Source organism: Henckelia pumila, chromosome 4 (assembly GCF_033568475.1).
Source record: "Henckelia pumila isolate YLH828 chromosome 4, ASM3356847v2, whole genome shotgun sequence".
Taxonomy (NCBI): Eukaryota; Viridiplantae; Streptophyta; class Magnoliopsida; order Lamiales; family Gesneriaceae; genus Henckelia; species Henckelia pumila.
In genome coordinates, this window is record NC_133123.1 from 168260378 (window position 1) to 168281247 (window position 20870).

At 39.3% G+C, this 20870-nt stretch overlaps 1 non-coding gene across 1 annotated transcript; it reads left to right on the plus strand.

The window, feature by feature from the left end:
* The first annotated feature begins 2784 nt into the window (after window positions 1–2784).
* LOC140870091 (small nucleolar RNA R71) lies at window positions 2785–2890 on the plus strand. The gene has a single exon (XR_012147072.1). It is a non-coding gene; the product is annotated as a small nucleolar RNA R71 (small nucleolar RNA).
* The last annotated feature ends 17980 nt before the right edge of the window (window positions 2891–20870 follow it).

The window sequence follows — 20870 nt, forward strand, 5'->3', positions numbered from 1 at the left end:
ATTATACAGGGGTTTTGTGATTTTAGAAAAATCCTTGATGAAACGCCGATAAAACCCTGCATGGCCTAAAAAACTTCTGATGCCCTTGATATTCTTCGGAGGTGGAAGCTACTCAATTGCAACCACTTTGGCTCGATCCACCTCTAATCCATAGGATGACACTTTATGTCCAAGGACGATGCCCTCTTGAACCATGAAGTGACATTTTTCCTAGTTAAGAACTAAATTCTTTTCTTGGCACCTCTGCAAAACAAGAGACAGATTATGCAATCAATGATCAAAAGAGGAACCAAATATTGAAAAGTCATCCATAAACACTTCCATCACATCCTCCACCATATCTGCAAAAATCGCCATCATACACCGCTGAAAAGTTGCAGGTGCATTACATAGTCCAAACGGCATCCTCCTGAAAGCAAACGTGCCATAGGGACACGTAAAAGTAGTCATCTCCTGATCTTCCGGTGCTATGGCAATTTGATTATAGCCTGAATAACCATCTAAGAAACAGTAATAGCAATAACTAGCAAGTCTATCAAGCATTTGATCAATGAAAGGAAGTGGAAAATGATCCTTACGAGTAGCTTTGTTCAACTTCCTATAATCTATACATACTCGCTAGCCAGTTACTGTACGTGTGGAGATTAACTCATTATTCTCGTTTTTAACCACAGTAATCCCACCTTTCTTAGGCACCACTTGAACAGGAGATACCCAACTACTGTCAGAAATAGCATAAATCACTCCTGCATTCAACAACTTTAGAATTTCTTTCTTAACTACCTCTTTCATGGCGGGATTCAACCGTCTCTGATGATCAACATAAGGAGTATACGACTCTTCCATCAAAATTTTATGCATGAAAATTGTTGGACTAATACCCTTAATGTCAGAAATTCACCATCCTATAGCGGTTTTAAAATTTCTCAAAACTCTCAACAACTTATCTTTTTCTACAGCAGACAAATGAGCAGATATAATAATAGGACAAGTAGAATTTTCACCAAGAAATTCATAACATAGGTGCGTAGGCAATGCTCTCAGATCATGAGTTTCAGGGGATACCTCTGGTGCACTATTTTCCAATGTTTCAGATTCCTTAGAACTCACCATTTTTTCTTTCGAAGCGCTGTCTAGGAATACTTTTTGTTCATGTAACTCCCAATCCTCTTCCTTCTCAACCACCTCGTTCGCCACCAAACATCGTTCGAGCGGATCCGTACTTCCTGCACATGAAAAAGAGTTATGAGAATCAATAATTTCAATGCTCTTACATGTACTTACCTCATTTGGGCCCCTCATGGTGTGATAAATATTAAAAATCATCGTTTCACCACCAACTCGAAGTGTGAGTTCTCCCTTGTGTACATCGATCAATGCGCGTGCAGTAGCTAGAAAAGGTCTCCCAAAAATCAAGGGAGTTTCTTCATCTTCATCCATGTCCAAAATCACGAAATCTGCTGGAAATATGAACTTATCGACCTTTACCAAAACATCCTCCACAATACCCCGTGGGTATGTGATACTCCGATCAGCCAGCTGTAATGTAATGGTGGTCGCCCTGACTTCTCCAAGTTCCAAAGTCCTGTAAATAGAAAAAGGCATTAAATTTATACTGGCTCCTAAATCACATAAAGCTCTATTTACCTTAGAACCACCAATAAAACAAGAGATAGTAAAACTCCTTGGATCCTTCAGCTTTTGTGGCAACTTTTTCTGCAGGATTGCGCTACATTCTTCTGTCAAATTCACCACTTCATTGTCCTGAAATCTCCTTTTCTTAGACATTACATCTTTGATGAATTTTGCATAATTAAGCATTTGTTCCAAGGCATCTGCAAATGGAATATTGATGTGTATCTTCTTGAAGATATCTAGAAACTTGGAAAACTGCTCATCAAGTGCCTTCTTCTTAAACCGCTGTGGATAAGGAAGTTGTGGCTTGTACATTGGTTTAGATTCAGCTTCCTTTTTGGGCTCTTCAACCAAAATTTCTTCAGTCACTGGTTCTTCACTTTCTTTGGCTTTGCTCTGCTCTTCCTCTTCTAACTTCTTCCCACTTCTCAACTCAACTGCCTTGCACTGCCCTTTTGGATTCACTTCAGTATTGCTGAGAAACTGTCCTCTGTTTTGATCCTTCAAAGCATTTGCAAGCTGTCCAATTTGTGTCTCCATGGATTTCATCATAGCTCCCAAACTACACATGTGTGTCTCCATGTTGTCCATTCGAGTTTCAGTCCTCGACATCCGCTTGTTAGATTCAGTAACAAATGTAGACACCACATCCTCCAACGATGCTTTACCTTCCCCTTGATTTGTATTGAATCCCGGAGGGGGTTTCAACACATTTTTGTTGTTGGCATAGGAAAAATTTTCATGGTTACGTAAACCAGGATGATAAGCATTAGGTGGAGGGTTACTTCGATAGTTTCATAGCCTCTAGGATTGATATATTGAGCTTCCTCAGGTGGATGAGATTCATCTATGGCAACCGACACACCTGCAGGTTCTGCGATATTCACCTTGTTTAGAGAAGCCACTTGTGTACTTAACGCAGATAGCTGTGCAGTAATGGATGTAAGAGGATCCACACTGTACACTTCTTTCTTGACTCCCATACGTTCAGATGGCCATTGATAACTATTGATAGTCATCTGTTCCAGCATATCATAAGCCTGAATGGGGTCCTTGGCAAATATGGTACCTCCAGCAGCAGAGTCCACAGACATTCTTGTAGGCGCATTCAGTCCATTGTAGAAAAACTCTATTTCTTCCCAATCTGCAAAATTATGATTAGGACAATGTCTTAACAAATCTTTGTACCTTTCCCATGCCTCGTATAGCTGTTCTGCATCATGCTGTTGAAAGGTACTGATCTCAATCTTCAGCTAAGTTGCCTTGGATGGTGGAAAGAATTTCTCTAAGAATTTCACAGCCATGCCCTCCCAAGTTGTTATGCGTCCTAGTGGCAATGACTGCAGCCAACTCCATGCCTTGTCCCTGAGAGAAAAAGGAAACAAACGTAAGCGTATTGTATCCTCAGAAACACCATTTATTTTAACAGTATCAATAATCTCTAGAAAAGTGCGCAAGTGTAAGTGAGGACCAGCTGTGGCAGTTCCATTGAATTGGTTCTGCTGAACCATGTTGATTAAGGCCGGCTTCAACTCAAAGTTGTTGGCATTTATTGTCCCTCTAGCGATTCCAGAATAGTGAGCCAGGATCGTTGGACTGAAATGATCTCTAATTGGCACCAAAGGCAATTCATTGACATCTTCTTCAGCCATGTTTAATTGTTCTTCTCTCCTAACTTTTCTCAAAGCTCTTGCAGTTCGTTCAATCTCTGGATCAAAGAGAAAAGAATTCGCACTTTGAGATATTCGCATAAACTGCAATTAAGAACAATAGCAATTTATTAATACTTAAATCAAAATAAAGAAAAGCTCTAAATTAAAACTTCGACTAATTGGTAACAATGAAAGAGTGGGTGCCCGGTGAGCCAACTTGTGACTAAGGGCTTTGATGACTCTATGTATAAACAATCTCTTGTTTAATATAATTTACACTTTTATAAAGGCGTTTACTTTATCTTTTATCATATTATTATGTTGTGACATACTATAAGATGTTTAGATGAAGACCTTGAATATACTATAGTGTATGTAAGATGTGGTGGCACATGGGGATGGCTATCATGAAACACATCTTATAATCACTGTATATTCTAAACAGTTCCTAGTCGATTGAGCCGTCCGTTAATAAGGATAAGGATCGCTCGAGATTGAGACTAGCATTTGCGATGCCGAGTACCACGTTTCATTGGTATGGAATATAGAGATGTTCAAAGCATGCAAATGGATATTCGTATGATGAATGATCGAACTACCCTATCCGGACTTTCCAAGTGGTTATCACTTATCGAGTGGATAAAGTCCGCGGTTTTGGTTGTACACCATTAGTCCTTACTACTTGAAACATCATTGAGACTCTATATGCTAGTACTGTGCTTTGACTCGTTTACCGACTCTATTGGGGTCATCAGGTGTCGGGATTGGGTACAGTTATGACACATATAGGAGTCGATGCTTTGTTGTCAAGGATTCACCACATACTTGATAGTGTGGATATCCTATGCAATCTGAGGAGATATTAGTGTGACGAATCTCTGGCCAGAGTACATGATGTGTTTTAAGAAATGGTTTCTTAGTAGCACATGCGATGTCACTATTTGATCTTCAAGATGCATTGCATAGTTATCGAATCTCGAACGACTCTCGATTTACCAATGGTTGTTGATTCGATCGGGATATATGGATGAAGGGACCGTACTGTACGCTAACCAAAATCTATTGGTTCTTGCAGGCACTATCAGTGATACCTAGGGAATCATGGGGCGATGTTGCTAGGCGCTCTTACCATGATTCGATGGGCATGTCGGAAATTGTTGTTCCGAGTCACAAGGAGTTGTGAGCCCACGGCTAGCTGTATCCCTGAACCATTGAGGGTCACAAAAGTAATGGATTTTTAATCCCTGTTGAGATAGTTAAATTTAAAGAGTTAAATTTAATGAACAAAGAAGTAGGACTTCTTATATCAGAGTAGAAGAGTAAGATTTCCTAAAATGACATAGGGATGGACATTTTTGGAAATCACTGAATTCAGATTCAGAAAATTTATCTTGACTCTAAAAGATGCAGAAATGGTTTCTGTGCACATTGGTGAAATTGGTTTATCAATCTGAGTCACGATGAATTTTATATTAATTTCTGAACATGCGGGCTTTGCTTGTCAAGCTTGAACTTATGACTAATGGTCCCTAAGCTGTTAGCAGCCCACATTATAAATAAGTTATTGCAGTACAAAAATTAGATAACAGAGGTCACAATTTTCGAAAACCCTAGTTTTTCCCTACTGTGGCCGCCGCCCCCTCTCCCTCTCTGCTCGAAAAATTCCAGCCTGTGAATTTTGAATTTGCAGTCTAGTTTAACGAATCAAATTCGTTAATTCTCTTCGTAGAAACTTCTGATAGATTTTCTAGTGCAATCTATCAGAGGGATTAAACTTCTGTTCGTGGACCTGATTGAAGAATTGTTCGTCCATCAGTTCCTAGGATATACAACAAGAGCAGAGTTATCTGTTGGTGTCCATAATCTCGTTTCGAGATTCAAGGTAAAAATTTAATTGTGATTTAATTTTTACACACACAATTTAATCGTAAAGTTTTGATACCCATGATATGGAATTGTTCCATATAAAATTTTTAAACTTCCGCTGCACCGGGTATCAATTCTGATTGATCTAATCACCGAGTTTTCCAACAGTGGTATCAGAGCCAGGTTGCTCAGATCAAGCGATTAAATTAATCGATTGTACAAAAATTTTAAGCCTCGGTTTTTGAAACAAAATAAAAATTAAAATTTTTGACGGGCAAAAACACGGGCAGCGATTGGATCGCTGCCCGGGGCAGCGATGGTCGCTGCCCAGGGCAGCGCACGGCGCTGCCCAGCCGGAGCCCTTTTTGGGGCACGGGCTGCCCGGGATCTTCCCGGGCGGCCCGGGAAAATTTATTTTTAATTTTTTAATTAAAATTTTAATATGTTAAAATTCTATTTTTGGTCCGATCGAAAATTGTTTTTGATTGTCCACGAGGCGTCAGATCGAATTGTTCGAGTCCGAAAATTTTAAAATTGATTTTTGGATAAATTTGAATTTTTGGAAAATTTATAAATTTTATCCGTTAAATCAGATTTTATGAAATTAATTATTTTTGGTACAATTGATGATAAGATATGATCTTATGGATATATTGAGTAAAATATGATTTTATATATAAAATTGGATTTTATATGTAAAATATGATTTTATTTGATAAAAAGATAAAATATGATTTTGTATGTAAAATAAGATTTTATATATGGAATATGATTTTATCCTTTTTAAATTTAATTGCCATTGCATGTTATCCAATAAATTAATTTTGAATTAAATATTATTGGATAAGGATGATCGATTGCCATGACCAATTTTTTAGGTGTATGTTAGGGAATTTACATTTGTTTTTATTGTTGTTGGATTTATTAATGGGCTTGGTTTATGGCCTAATATGAATTGTCATATGTAATAAAAGTGGGCCTGATTTATGGCCCGTTCCCACCCCTTAAAATGTATCCCCTACTTGTCATAGTTATTTATTGTAAATACATTAGACTTAGTGGGAGACAGAAATTTGAAGAAATGGTGGGCCCAGCAGACAATAAAGACTGAAGAAATATAAATTGGAAGCACAATGTAATAGGATTGCATTGCATACCTGCATATTACCTAGGATTGGACTTAGACTCGTGATTGGCAACCACGGGTCGATTAGAAATGGAATCGATCATCCTATATAATATATGATATTATCGTTGTATGCATGTTTTAGACTAAATTGTATGAATCCCGCAAGCATACAAATTTTAAATTATGAGACAAATTTTCAAAATTAAAATCCCTCATTTTAAATATGATTTAAAATTGATATCAAGATAAATAAAGGAAATTTAAATATTGTTTAAATGTTCCTACCTTCCATCAACGATCAATGTATGAGATGCTACCCGCGGATACGGTCCGGCTCATATTATTGGGGGGGCCCGTTCGTCGGAAAGCTGTACATTGGATCGACACATGTTGTAAGTTGGGTGGAACTCCCATGGGATCGGCTCATATTACTGGGGGATCCACATGGCGACCGTCCATCACAACTTAATATTGATGGGTCATCTTGACGTGTCACAATAAACGGCGTCATATTATTGGGCCCTTATTGGACATGAGGTAAAAACGTGGAGGTTGCTTTGGAAGCAATTGGGCTCTACCTTTTGAAAATTATGGTTGGCTGATATTATTCGGTACCATAGTTTGTCAATTGGACTCCATGTTCCCACTAAGGAAAACAGTTTCCCGTTTTCACTAGAGGGTAGTGAAATCGTTAAAATAGTGGGAGTGAGATTCATAAAATAAATTTCGCCTATTTTATGTCTTAGTAAATTAATTAAACAATCACTGATTATTGTCTGTTTCTTTTCAGTATTTCATTAAGATGAATTCGCGCAATCCACTATTCTCTATTCTCGAACAAAATAAACTGACTGGCGCAAACTATACGGAATGGTTCCGTAAGTTGAAGATTGTCTTGACCTCGGAGAAAATGCTCTACGTGTTAGAAAAATCTCCTCCGAAGGAAGCACCAACTGACATAAGTCCGGAAGAGTTGGCCAAACTTGATACATGGTGGGACCATGATATCAAGGCCAAATGCTATATGCAAGCCTCGATGTCTGATGAACTCCAGAGGCGATTTGAGGATACCGTGAATGCTGCTGACATTCACGTACAACTCAAGGAACTTTTTGGGGCTCAATCGAGAGCTGAAAGGTTCGCTACTGTAAAAGAGTTAATGACGTGTCGCATGCGTGAAGGGACTTCGGTCCGTGATCATGGGGTACGAGTGATTTGGCTCATTCAGAAGTTGGTAACGCTTGATTTGGTGTTGGAGCATGAACTCAACGTGGACTTATTACTTCTCTCTCTTCCTTCTTCGTTTGACGGTTTTGTGGTGAATTTCAATATGAACAATATAGAGGCCTCCCTTGAAGAGATGGTCAATATGCTTGTAACATATGAAGCCACTTTAAAGAAGGATAAACCAGTTCTCTTGGTGGGCTCCTCTTCTTCAGCTAAGAAGGGGCCAAGTACAAAGGGTAAGAAACGTTCTGCCCCACCCAAGAAAACCGGACCCGAAAAGAAGAACAAGACAAAGGCTTCAAACATGGAAAAGTCCAAGGATGTTTGCCATCACTGCAAGAAACCCGGTCATTGGAAACGTAACTGCAAGGAATATCTAGAGCAGTTGCGAACTGCGAAGGGTATGTTTTATATTGAAATAAATGTTTCACTTAATACTACTTCTTGGGTATTGGATACCGGATGTGGATCTCACATTTGCAATGATTTGCAGGTGATGACAAGAAGTCGCAAGCTTAGAATGGGTGAGACCCAGCTGAGGCTCGGAAATGGTTCCAGAGTTGAAGCCAAAGCTGTGGGAGACGTTTATTTAATATTGCAGAACGATTTTAAGTTACTTTTGAGAGATGTTTTATTTGTTCCAGATTTGATTAAAAACATTATTTCTGTTTCTATGCTTGATAGAGATGGTTTTTCTTGCAATTTTGTGAATGGGATTTGCAATATTTACAAGAATGAATGTTTGATTGGAAATGGACAACTTGAAAACAATCTATATAACTTAAAATTAAAAGACGTTCCAATAAATTATGTTGATAAACCGGTAACAACGAACAAAAGGAAAATCGATAGTCAAAACCCGGCAAACCTTTGGCATGCTAGGCTAGGTCATATTTCCTCAAGGAGGATGAACAAGCTAGTGGGAGAGGGCATGTTTGATATGTCTGATATTAACTATCTACCTACTTGTGAGTCCTGCCTGAAAGGAAAAATGACTAAATCTCCTTTTAAGGGGAAACCTGAGCGTAGTCAAAATCTGTTGGATTTGATCCATACAGATGTTTGTGGTCCATTTAGAATTGGTACTCAATTTGGCCACACCTACTTCATTACCTTTACTGATGATTATTCAAGGTATGGGTATATTTATTTAATGAAATATAAGTCTGAAGCATTTGAAAAGTTCAAAGAATTCAAGGCTGAAGTAGAAAACAAACTAGGTAAAAGTATTAAAGCACTTCGATCGGATCGAGGTGGAGAATACTTAAGTACCGAGTTTTTGGACTATCTGAAAGAGAATGGGATTCTCTCTCAGTGGACTCCTCCTATGACACCTCAGCTGAATGGTGTATCGGAGCGTCGTAATCGAACTTTGTTGGACATGGTTCGATCCATGATGAGCTTCACTGAGCTTCCACCTTCGTTTTGGGGCTACGCGCTTGAAACGGCGGTATTGTTGTTGAACAACGTCCACACCAAGGCAGTGGATAAAACACCATACGAGTTATGGAATGGCAAAGCTCCTAAGTATTCGTACTTGAGGATTTGGGGATGTCCAGCTTACGTGAAGCAGACAGTGGGAGATAAGTTGGATAGTCGATCCACCTTATGTTATTTTGTAGGGTATCCGAAGAATTCAATCGGATATTATTTCTATCATCCTACTGAAACAAAAGTGTTTGTTTCAAGGAATGCCACCTTCTTGGAGAAGGAGTTCTTATTGGATAAGAAAGGCGAGATGATGGAACTCGAAGAAATTCGAGAAGAACCCGAAATACAAAATAATGATCCCATACCTCAAGAATCTTCAGAGGACACGCCTATACTTAGAAGATCCGAGAGGACTTCTAGACCTCCTATTCGATATGGTCTTCTTCTTGAAGGGGACCAAGATGAACCCGACGTTGGATGTGATCCAAGAAACTTCAAGGAAGCAATTTCTGATGCGGATTCAAATTTATGGCTTGAAGCTATGCAGTCAGAAATAGATTCGATGCATACAAACCAAGTTTGGTCTTTAGTAGATCCTCCCGATGGAATTGTTCCAATAGGGTGTAAATGGATCTACAAGAGAAAGCTTGGGCCTGATGGTAAGGTATTGACCTACAAGGCACGGTTGGTGGCGAAAGGTTATACTCAAAGACAAGGAGTTGACTATGATGAAACTTTTTCACCAGTCGCAATGTTCAAGTCCATAAAAATCCTTATTGCCATAGCTGCTTGGTATGACTATGAGATATGGCAAATGGATGTGAAGACTGCATTTCTTAATGGAAACATTAAGGAAGAGATCTATATGACGCAGCCTGAGGGATACACATCCATGGGAAGCGAGCATAAGGTATGCAAGCTTCAGAGATCAATCTATGGTCTCAAACAAGCATCAAGAAGTTGGAACCAGAAATTTGATGAAACAATAAAGGATTTTGGTTTCATCAAGAACCCGGAGGAACCGTGCGTGTACAAGAAAGTAGTTAAGGATGATGTGACATTCTTAGTACTTTATGTTGATGACATCCTACTCATTGGGAATGACGTAGGGATGTTGCAGTCAACAAAGATATGGTTATCAGGTAGATTCTCGATGAAGGATTTGGGTGAGGCATCCTATATTCTAGGGATACAGATCTATAGAGATAGATCTAAGAGAATGATAGGACTCACTCAAGCAACCTACATCGACACAATATTGAAAAGGTTTTCAATGGATGGGTCCAAGAGAGGACATCTACCTATGTGTCATGGAGTTTCTCTATCCAAGTCCATGTGTCCCAAGACTGATGAAGAGATAGAGAAAATGACACATGTACCATATGCGTCAGCCATAGGTAGTATCATGTATGGGATGATATCTACCAGACCGGATGTAGCATTTGCTCTGAGTGTCATGAGCAGATATCAAGCTAATCTCGGTCAAATGCATTGGAAAGCCGTGAAGGACATTCTTAAGTAGTTACGAAGGACTAAGAATATGTTCATGGTATATGGAGGAAGAGAACTAAAATTGGAAGGCTATACCGACTCTAGCTTCCAAAGTGACGTGGATGACTCGAAGTCAACCTCTGGATTTGTGTTCATGCTCAATGGCGGTGCTGTCTCTTGGAAGAGTTCCAAGTAGGACACCACAGCGGATTCCACCACTGAGGCAGAATACATTGCGGCATCAGCTGCTGCTAAAGAGGACGTTTGGATGAGGAATTTCGTCCAAGAGTTGGGCGTCATTCCTGAAGTTGTTGGTTCAGTCCCGGTGTACTGTGACAACACGAGTGCCATTGCTCAGGCAAAGGAACCAAGGTCTCATCAAAGATCCAAACACGTACTGAGAAAATACCACATCATCCGGGAGATCGTGGAAAGAGGAGACATCACTGTCGAGAGAGTGGCCTCTACAGACAATATCGCTGATCCACTTACTAAGCCCTTGCCAGGACCATTATTTGACAAACATCGCGAAGTAATGGGACTGCGTAGTATGACTAGTTGGCTTTAGGGCAAGTGGGAGATTGAAAGAGTGGGTGCCCGGTGAGCCAACTTGCGGCTAAGGGCTTTGATGACTCTATGTATAAACAATCTCTTGTTTAATATAATTTACACTTTTATAAAGGCGTTTACTTTATCTTTTATCATATTATTATGTTGTGACATACTATAAGATGTTTAGATGAAGACCTTGAATATACTATAGTGTATGTAAGATGTGGTGGCACATGGGGATGGCTATCATGAAACACATCTTATAGTCACTGTATATTGTAAACAGTTCCTAGTCGATTGAGCCGTCCGTTAATAAGGATAAGGATCGCTCGAGATTGAGACTAGCATTTGCGATGCCGAGTACCAAGTTTCATTGGTATGGAGCATAGAGATGTTCAAAGCATGCAAATGGATATTCGTATGATGAATGATCGAACTACCCTATCCGGACTTTCCAAGTGGTTATCACTTATCGAGTGGATAAAGTCCGCGGTTTTGGTTGTACACCATTAGTCCTTACTACTTGAAACATCATTGAGACTCTATATGCTAGTACTGTGCTTTGACTCGTGTTTACCGAATCTATTGGGGTCATCAGGTGTCGGGATTGGGTACAGTTACGACACATATAGGAGTCGATGCTTTGTTGTCAAGGATTCACCACATACTTGATAGTTTGGATATCCTATGCAATCTGAGGAGATATTAGTGTGACGAATCTCTGGCCAGAGTACATGATGTGTTTTAAGAAATGGTTTCTTAGTAGCACATGCGATGTCACTATTTGATCTTCAAGATGCATTGCATAGTTATCGAATCTCGAACGACTCTCGATTTACCAATGGTTGTTGATTCGATCGGGATATATGGATGAAGAGACCGTACTGTACGCTAACCAAAATCTATTGGTTCTTGCAGGCACTATCAGTGATACCTAGGGAATCATGGGGCGATGTTGCTAGGCGCTCTTACCATGATTCGATGGGCATGTCGGAAATTGTTGTTCCGAGTCACAAGGAGTTGTGAGCCCACGGCTAGCTGTATCCCTGAACCATTGAGGGTCACACAAGTAATGGATTTTTAATCCCCGTTGAGATAGTTAAATTTAAAGAGTTAAATATAATGAACAAAGAAGTAGGACTTCTTATATCAGAGTAGAAGAGTAAGATTTCCTAAAATGACATAGGGATGAGCATTTTTGGAAATCACTGAATTCGTATTCAGAAAATTTATCTTGACTCTAAAAGATGCAGAAATTGTTTCTGTGCACATTGGTGAAATTGGTTTATCAATCTGAGTCACGATGAATTTTATATTAATTTCTGAACATGCGGGCTTTGCTTGTCAGGCTTGAACTTATGACTAATGGGCCCTAAACTGTTAGCAGCCCACATTATAAATAAGTTATTGCAGTACAGAAATTAGATAACAGAGGTCACAATTTTTGAAAACCCTAGTTTTTCCCTACTGTGGCCGCCGCCCCCTCTCCCTCTCTGCTCGAAAAATTCCAGCCTGTGAATTTTGAATTTGCAGTCTAGTTTAACGGATCAAATTCGTTAATTCTCTTCGTAGAAACTTCTGATAGATTTTCTAGTGCAATCTATCAGATGGATTAAACTTCTGTTCGTGGACCTGATTGAAGAATTGTTCGTCCATCAGTTCCTGGGATATACAACAAGAGCAGAGTTATCTGTTGGTGTCCATAATCTCGTTTCGAGATTCAAGGTAAAAATTTATTTGTGATTTAATTTTTACACGCACAATTTAATCGTAAAGTTTTGATACCCATGATATGGAATTGTTCCATATAAAATTTTTAAACTTCCGCTGCACCGGGTATCAATTCTGATTGATCTGATCACCGAGTTTTCCAACAAACAAGACTAAAAAATAATCAAAATTATTCCCCGGCAACGACGCCAAAAACTTGTTGTGAAATTTTCTCGCAAGCGTACGAGTGTCAAGTTTTAGTATAGTGAAAGAGAGAGTGTCGATCCCACAGGGAGTAAAATGAAAATATTCAATACTTGTAATTAAAATAGTCTTAATTTTATCTAGAAAATCAAACTTCGAGAATTTTGCAGAATAAATAAAATAAATAATGAGAAATTATCAAGCTCACACACACACAAATTTTGAAGAATTATCAATCAAAGAAAAATAGTCCAGAGGTTTTGATTTCACTTGGTCTCGACAATATTCAATCCTAATTAATCTATTTTATGAATTTTCTTCAATTAATAACCAAGAAAACTTAGATTATTCTATTCCCCTCTCCCGAGCAACAAATAGAGTGTATCAACTACAATTCGATTTCAATATTCCTATTAAAAATCTAGATGTAGTGATATGTGTAAATTGATGTTCCTTAAAGGTTCTATTAAAACTATATACTCTCCCGAGCTATATAAACAATTAACAGTGTAGTTCCTATTGATCCTACTCAAAATCCCCTCTCCCGAGCAACGATTCTAAGTAAATATAACAACTCAATTTATGGCCAGTAAATTAAGAAGACATTCAATTCTAGAAACACAATTAATCTATAGAAATTTAATTTATTAAAATCAAAGATTCATGAATATATCTCAACCAAGCTACGTCAACCTCTAGACTAGAAAAGTTTAGTTCATGCTCAAATTCAATAAAAACCAAATAATGTTTAATATCTCAAACATAATTCAACAATCAAAAGGAAAAATAAAAAGAAGGAACAAAGCCGTAGTCTTTCTTCCGTGTCCGGTCGAAAAGTCTTCGTCTTCGTTCCAAGCAATCTTCAATTCTTCAACTCCAAAAACTCACAAAAGTGCTCTCTAGAATATTGTGTGTATTGGTGGCTGACAGATCGATTTCTTTTGACTCCAAAAAATACCCTAAATATCACCTAACAATCGTCCAAAATAATACCAAAGATATCCCCAAAAGTTTCCATAAACAATTGTAAGAGTGGGTGCCCAGTGAGCCAACTGTGTGGCTATGGGCTTTGATGACTCTTTGTATGAACAATCTTTTGTTTAATATTATTTACACTTTTATGGCAATGACTTTATATTACTTCATATTGTTATATTGTGATATACTATTGTTGTTTTGATAAAGACCTTGAATATACTATAGTGTATGTAAGATGTGGTAGAACATGGAGATGTCTATCATGAAATACATCTTATAGTCACTGTATGTTCTAAAACCGTTCCTAGTCGATTGAGCCGTCCGATAATAAGGATAAGGATCGCTCGAGTTTGAGACTAGCATTTGCGATGCGGAGTACCACGTTTCATTGGTAGGGAACATGGAGATGTTCGAAGCATGCAAATGGATATTCATAGGATGAATAATCGAACTACCCTATCCGGACTTTCCAAGTGGTTATCACTTATCGAGTGGATTAAGTCCGCGGTTTTGGTTGTACACCATTAGTCCTTACGACTTGAAACATCATGGAGACTCTATATGCTAGTGCTGTGCTTTGACTCGTTTACCGACTCTATGGGGGTCATCAGGTGTCGAGATTGGGTACAGTTACGACACATATAGGAGTCAATGCATTGTTGTCAAGGATTCACCACATACTTGCGAGTGTGGATATCCTATGCGATCTGAGGAGATATTAGTGTGACAAATCTCTGGCCAGAGTACTTGATGTGATTTAAGAAATGGTTTCTTAGTAGCACATGCGATGTCACTAATTTGATCTTCAAGATGTATTGCATAGTTATCGAATCTTGAGCGACTCTCGATATACCAATGGTTGTTGATTCGATCGGGATATTTGGATGAAGGGACCGTACTGTACGCTAACCAAAATCTACTGGTTCTTGTAGGCACTATCAGTGATACCAAGGGAATCATGGGGCGATGTTGCTAGGCGCTTTACCATGATTCGTTGGGCAAGTCGGAAAGTGTTGTTCCGAGTCACAAGGAGTTGTGAGCCCACGGCTAGCTGTATCCCTGAACCATTGAGGGTCACACAGAGTAATGGAGTTTTAATCCCCGTTGAGATAGTTAAATTTAAAGAGTTAAATTTAATGAACTAAGGAGTTGGACTTCTTAAATAAGAGTAAGGGAGTAGGATTTCCTAAAATGACATAGGGATGGACATTTTTGGAAACCACTGAATTCGGATTCAGGAAAATTTATTTTGACTTTAAAATGTGCAGAAATGGTTTCTGTGCACATTGGTGAAATCAGTTCATCAATCGGAGTCACGATGAATTTTATATTAATTTCTGAACGAGTGGGCTTTGCTTGTCGGGCCCCAGCTTATGACTAATGGGCCCTAAGGTGTTAGTGACCTGCATTATAAATAAGTTATTTCAGTACAGAAATTACACACGATAGGTCATAATTTTGAGACAGGATTTTCGAAACCCTAGCCCCTCTCAAAAACGTTTTCGGCCGCCTCTCCCTTCCTCTGCCCGAGAAAATTCCGGTCTGTGATTTTGAATCGCAGTAAGGAATAACGAATCAAATTCGTGTATTCTCTTCGCAGAAAACATCTGATAGATTTTCTAGTGCAATCTATCAGAGGGATTAAACCTCTGTTCGTGGACCTGATTGAAGGCGTTCATCGGTTCCAGGGAGAGACAACAAGAGCAGAATTGTTCTGTTGGTGTCCATTAATCTCGTTGCGAGATTTGAGGTAAAATTTATTTAACTGTTATTTAAATTTTACACACACAATAATTTAATCGTTGAACGGTTGATACCCACACTATGGAATTGTTCCATAACAAAATTTTTAAACTTCCGCTGCACCGGGTATCAATCGTGATTGATCAGAGAGCCGTGTTTTCCAACAGTGGTATCAGAGCCAGGTTGCTCAGATCAAACGATTAAATTAATCAATTGTACAAAATTTTTGAGTCTCGGTTTTTGAAACAAAATAAATATTTTTAAATAAAAAAAAAAATTTTTTCGGGGCAAAACCCGGGCAGCGATTGGATCGCTGCCCGGTGGGGCAGCAATTGTTGCTGCCCCGGGCGGCGCACGGCGCCGCCCAAAGGGGGCGCACGGCGCCGCCCAAGGCGGCGACCGTCGCCGCCCAGGGCAGCGCTGGGCGCTGCGCAGGGGCGGCGCTCGGCGCCGCCCAGCGCAGCGCTGGGCGCTGCGCAGGGCAGCGCTCGGCGCTGCCCTAAGGGGGCAGCCGGGCTGCCCCCGGCCCGCGCCCCGGGTGCGGGCCGGCCCGGGAGTGTCCCGGGCGGCCCGCGGGAAAAATTATATTTTTATTAATTTTAATATTTAAAATTTTATTTTTGGTCCGGTCAAAAATTGTTTTGATTGGTTCACGAGATTTCGGATCGAATTGTTCGAGTCCGTAAATTTTAAAATTGATTTTGGATAAATTTGAATTTTTGGAAAATTTTAATATTTTATCCGTAAATTGAATTTTGAAATCAATTATTTTGGTACAATTGATGATAAGATATGATCTTATGATATATTAAGTAAAATATGATTTTATTTGTAAAATTGGATTTTATAGATAAAATATGATTTTATTTGATATAGAGATAAAATATGATTTTATATGTGAAATGAGATTTTATATATAAAATATGATTTTATCTTGTTTAAATTTGAATTGCCACAGCATGTTATCCAATAAATTAATTTTGAATTAAATGTTATTGGATAAGGATGATCGATTGCCATGACCAATTTTGTAGGTGTATGTTAGGAATTTACATTTTGTCTTTATTATTGTTGGTTTTATTAATGGGCCTGGTTTATGGCCCGATATGAATGTCATATGTAATAAAAGTGGGCTTGGTTTATAGCCCGTTCCCACCCCCTAAAAATGTATCCCCTACTTGTCATTGTTATTTATTGTAAATACATTAGATTTAGTGGGAGATCAAGATTTGAAGATGGTGGGCCCAGCAGACAATGAAGACTGAAGAAATGTAAATTGGAAGCATATGTAATAGGATTGCATTTGCATACTGCATATTACCTAGGATTGGACTAAGACCCGTGATTGGCAACCACGGGTCAATTAGAAATGGAATCGATCATCCTATATAATATGTGATATTATGATTGTATGCATGTTTAGACATAAATTGCGTGAATCCGGCAATGCATGCAATAAATTAAATATGATGAGACAAATATTTTTTTAAATAAAATCCCTCATTTTAAATATGATTTAAAATTTATATCAAGATAAATAAAGGAAATTTAAATATTGTTTAAATGTTCCTACCTTCCATCAACGGTCAATGTATGTGATGCTACCCGCGGATACGGTCCGGCTCATATTATTGGGGGGGCCCGTCCGTCGGAAAGCTGTACATTGGATCGACAAATGTTGTAAGTTGGGTGGAACTCCCATGGGATCGGCTCATATTATTGGGGGATCCACATGGCGACCGTCCATCACAACTTAATATTGATGGGTCATCTTGACATGTCACTTTAAACGGCGTCATATTATTGGGCCCTTATTGGACATGAGGTAAACACATGGGGGTTGCTTTGGAAGCAATTGGGCTCTACCTTTTGAGAATTATGGTTGGCTGATATTATTCGGGACCATAAGTTTGTCAATTGGACTCCATGTTCTCACTAAGGAAAAAGTTTCCCGTTTTCACTAGAGGGTGGTGAAATCGTTAAAATAGTGGGAGTGAGATTCATAAAATTAAATTCGCCTATTTTATGTCTTAGTAAATTGTTAAACAATCATTGATATATGTCTGTTTTCCTTTTCAGTATTTCATACAATGAATTCGCGAAATCCTTTATTCTCGATCCTCGAACAAAACAAGCTGACTGGCGCCAACTATACGGAATGGTTCCGGAAGTTGAAGATTGTCTTAACTTCGGAGAAAATGCTCTACGTGTTAGAGAAAGCACCTCCGAAGGAAGCACCAGCTGACATAAGTCCGGAGGAATTGGCCAAACTTGATGCATGGTGTGACCATGACATCAAGACCAAATGCTATATGCAAGCCTCGATGTCTGATGAACTCCAGAGGCGATTTGAGGACACGGTGAATGCTGCTGACATTCACGCGCAACTCAAGGAACTTTTTGGGGCTCAGTCGAGGGCTGAAAGGTTCTCTACTGTTAAGGAGTTGATGACGTGCCGCATGCGTGAAGGGACTTCGGTCCGTGATCATGGGGTACGAGTGATTTGGCTCATACAGAAGTTAGCGACCCTTGATTTGGTGTTGGAGCATGAACTCAATGTGGACTTGCTGCTTCTATCTCTTCCTTCTTCATTTGATGGATTCGTGATAAATTTTAATATGAACAAGATAGAGGCCACCCTTGAAGAGATGGTCAATATGCTCGTTACATATGAATCCACACTTAAGAAGGATAAGCCAGCTTTCTTGGTGGGCTCCTCATCTTCTGCTAAGAAGGGGCCAAGTATGAAGGGCAAGAAACGTTCTGCCCCACCCAAGAAAGTGGAACCCGAGAAGAAGCAAAAGACAAAGGCTTCAAACAATGGAAAATCCAAGGATGTTTGCCATTACTGCAAGAAGCCGGGTCATTGGAAGCGCAACTGCAAGGAGTATCTTGAGCAGTTAGGAACTGCAAAGGGTATGTTCTATATCGAAATAAACATGTCACTTAATACAACTTCTTGGGTATTGGATACCGGATGTGGATCTCACATTTGCAATGATTTGCAGGTGATGACAAGAAGTCGCATGCTTAGAATGGGTGAGACCCAGCTGAGGCTCGGGAATGGTTCCAGAGTTGAAGCTACGGCCATTGGAGATGTTTGTTTGATTTTGCAGAATGGTTTTAAATTATTGTTGAGAGATGTTTTATTTGTGCCAGATTTAATTAAAAACATTATTTCTATTTCTATGCTTGATAGAGATGGTTATTCTTGTAATTTTGTGAATGGGATTTGCAATATTTACAAGAACGAATGTTTAATTGGAAATGGACAACTTGAAAACGATCTATACAATTTAAAACTAAAAGACGTTCCAGTGAATTGTATTGACAAACCGGCGACAACAAACAAAAGGAAAATCGATAGTCAAAACCCGGCAAACCTTTGGCACGCTAGACTAGGTCATATTTCCTCAAGGAGGATGAACAAGCTAGTGGGAGAGGGCATGTTTGATATGTCTGATATTAACTCTCTACCTACTTGTGAATCCTGCCTAAAAGGAAAAATGACTAAATCTCCTTTTAAGGGGAAACCTGAGCGTAGTCAGAATGTGTTGGATTTGATCCATACAGATGTTTGTGGTCCATTTAGAGTAGGGACTCAACATGGCCACACCTACTTCATTACCTTTACTGATGATTATTCAAGGTATGGGTATTTATATTTAATGAAATATAAGTCTGAAGCATTTGAAAAGTTCAAAGAATTCAAGGCTGAAGTAGAAAACAAGCTAGGTAAAAGTATTAAAGCACTTCGATCGGATCGAGGTGGAGAATACTTGAGTACCGAGTTTTTGGACTATCTGAAAGAGAATGGGATTCTCTCTCAGTGGACTCCTCCTATGACACCACAGCTTAATGGTGTATCGGAGCGTCGTAATCGAACTTTGTTGGACATGGTTCGATCTATGATGAGCTTCACTGAGCTTCCACCTTCGTTTTGGGGCTATGCGCTTGAAACGGCGGTATTGTTGTTGAACAACGTCCACACTAAAGCAGTGGACAAAACACCATACGAGTTATGGAATGGCAAAGCTCCTAAGTATTCGTACTTGAGGATTTGGGGATGTCCTGCTTACGTGAAGCGGACAGTGGGAGATAAGTTGGATAGTCGATCCAGCTTATGTTATTTTGTAGGGTATCCGAAGAATTCAATCGGATATTATTTCTATTATCCTGCTGAAACAAAGGTGTTTGTTTCTAGGAATGCCACCTTCTTAGAGAAGGAGTTCTTATTGGATAAGAAAGGCGAGATGATGGAACTCGAAGAAGTTCGAGAAGAACCCAAAATACAAAATAACGATCCTACACCTCAGGAACCATTGCTGGACACGCCTGCACCTAGAAGATCCGAAAGGACTTCTAGACCTCCAGTTCGATATGGTCTTCTTCTTGAAGGGGATCAAGATGAACCCGACATTGGATGTGATCCAAGAAACTTCAAGGAAGCAATTTCTGATGCGGATTCGAATTTATGGCTTGAAGCTATGCAGTCAGAATTGGATTCGATGCATACAAACCAAGTTTGGTCTTTAGTAGATCCTCCCGATGGAATTGTTCCGATAGGGTGTAAATGGATCTACAAAAGAAAGCTTGGGCCTGATGGTAAGGTATTGACCTACAAGGCGCGATTGGTGGCTAAAGGTTATACTCAAAGGCAAGGAGTTGACTATGACGAAACCTTTTCACCAGTTGCAATGTTCAAGTCCATAAGAATCCTAATTGCCATAGCTGCATGGTATGACTATGAGATATGGCAGATGGATGTGAAGACTGCTTTTCTTAATAGAGACATTAAGGAAGAAATCTATATGAGGCAGCCTGAGGGGTTCACATCCATGGGAAGCGAGCATAAGGTATGCAAGCTTCAGAGATCAATTTATGGTCTAAAACAAGCATCAAGAAGTTGGAACCAGAAATTTGATGAAACAATAAAAGATTTTGGTTTCATCAAGAACCCGGAGGAACCTTGCGTGTACAAGAAAGTAGTTAAGGATGCGGTGACATTCTTAGTACTTTATGTTGATGACATCCTACTCATTGGGAATGATGTAGGGATGTTGCAGTCAACAAAGATATGGTTATCAGGTAGATTTTCGATGAAGGATTTGGGAGAGGCATCCTACATTCTTGGGATACAGATCTATAGAGATAGGTCTAAGAGAATGATAGGACTCACTCAATCAACCTACATCGATACCATATTGAAACGGTTTTCAATGGATGGGTCCAAAAGAGGACATCTACCCATG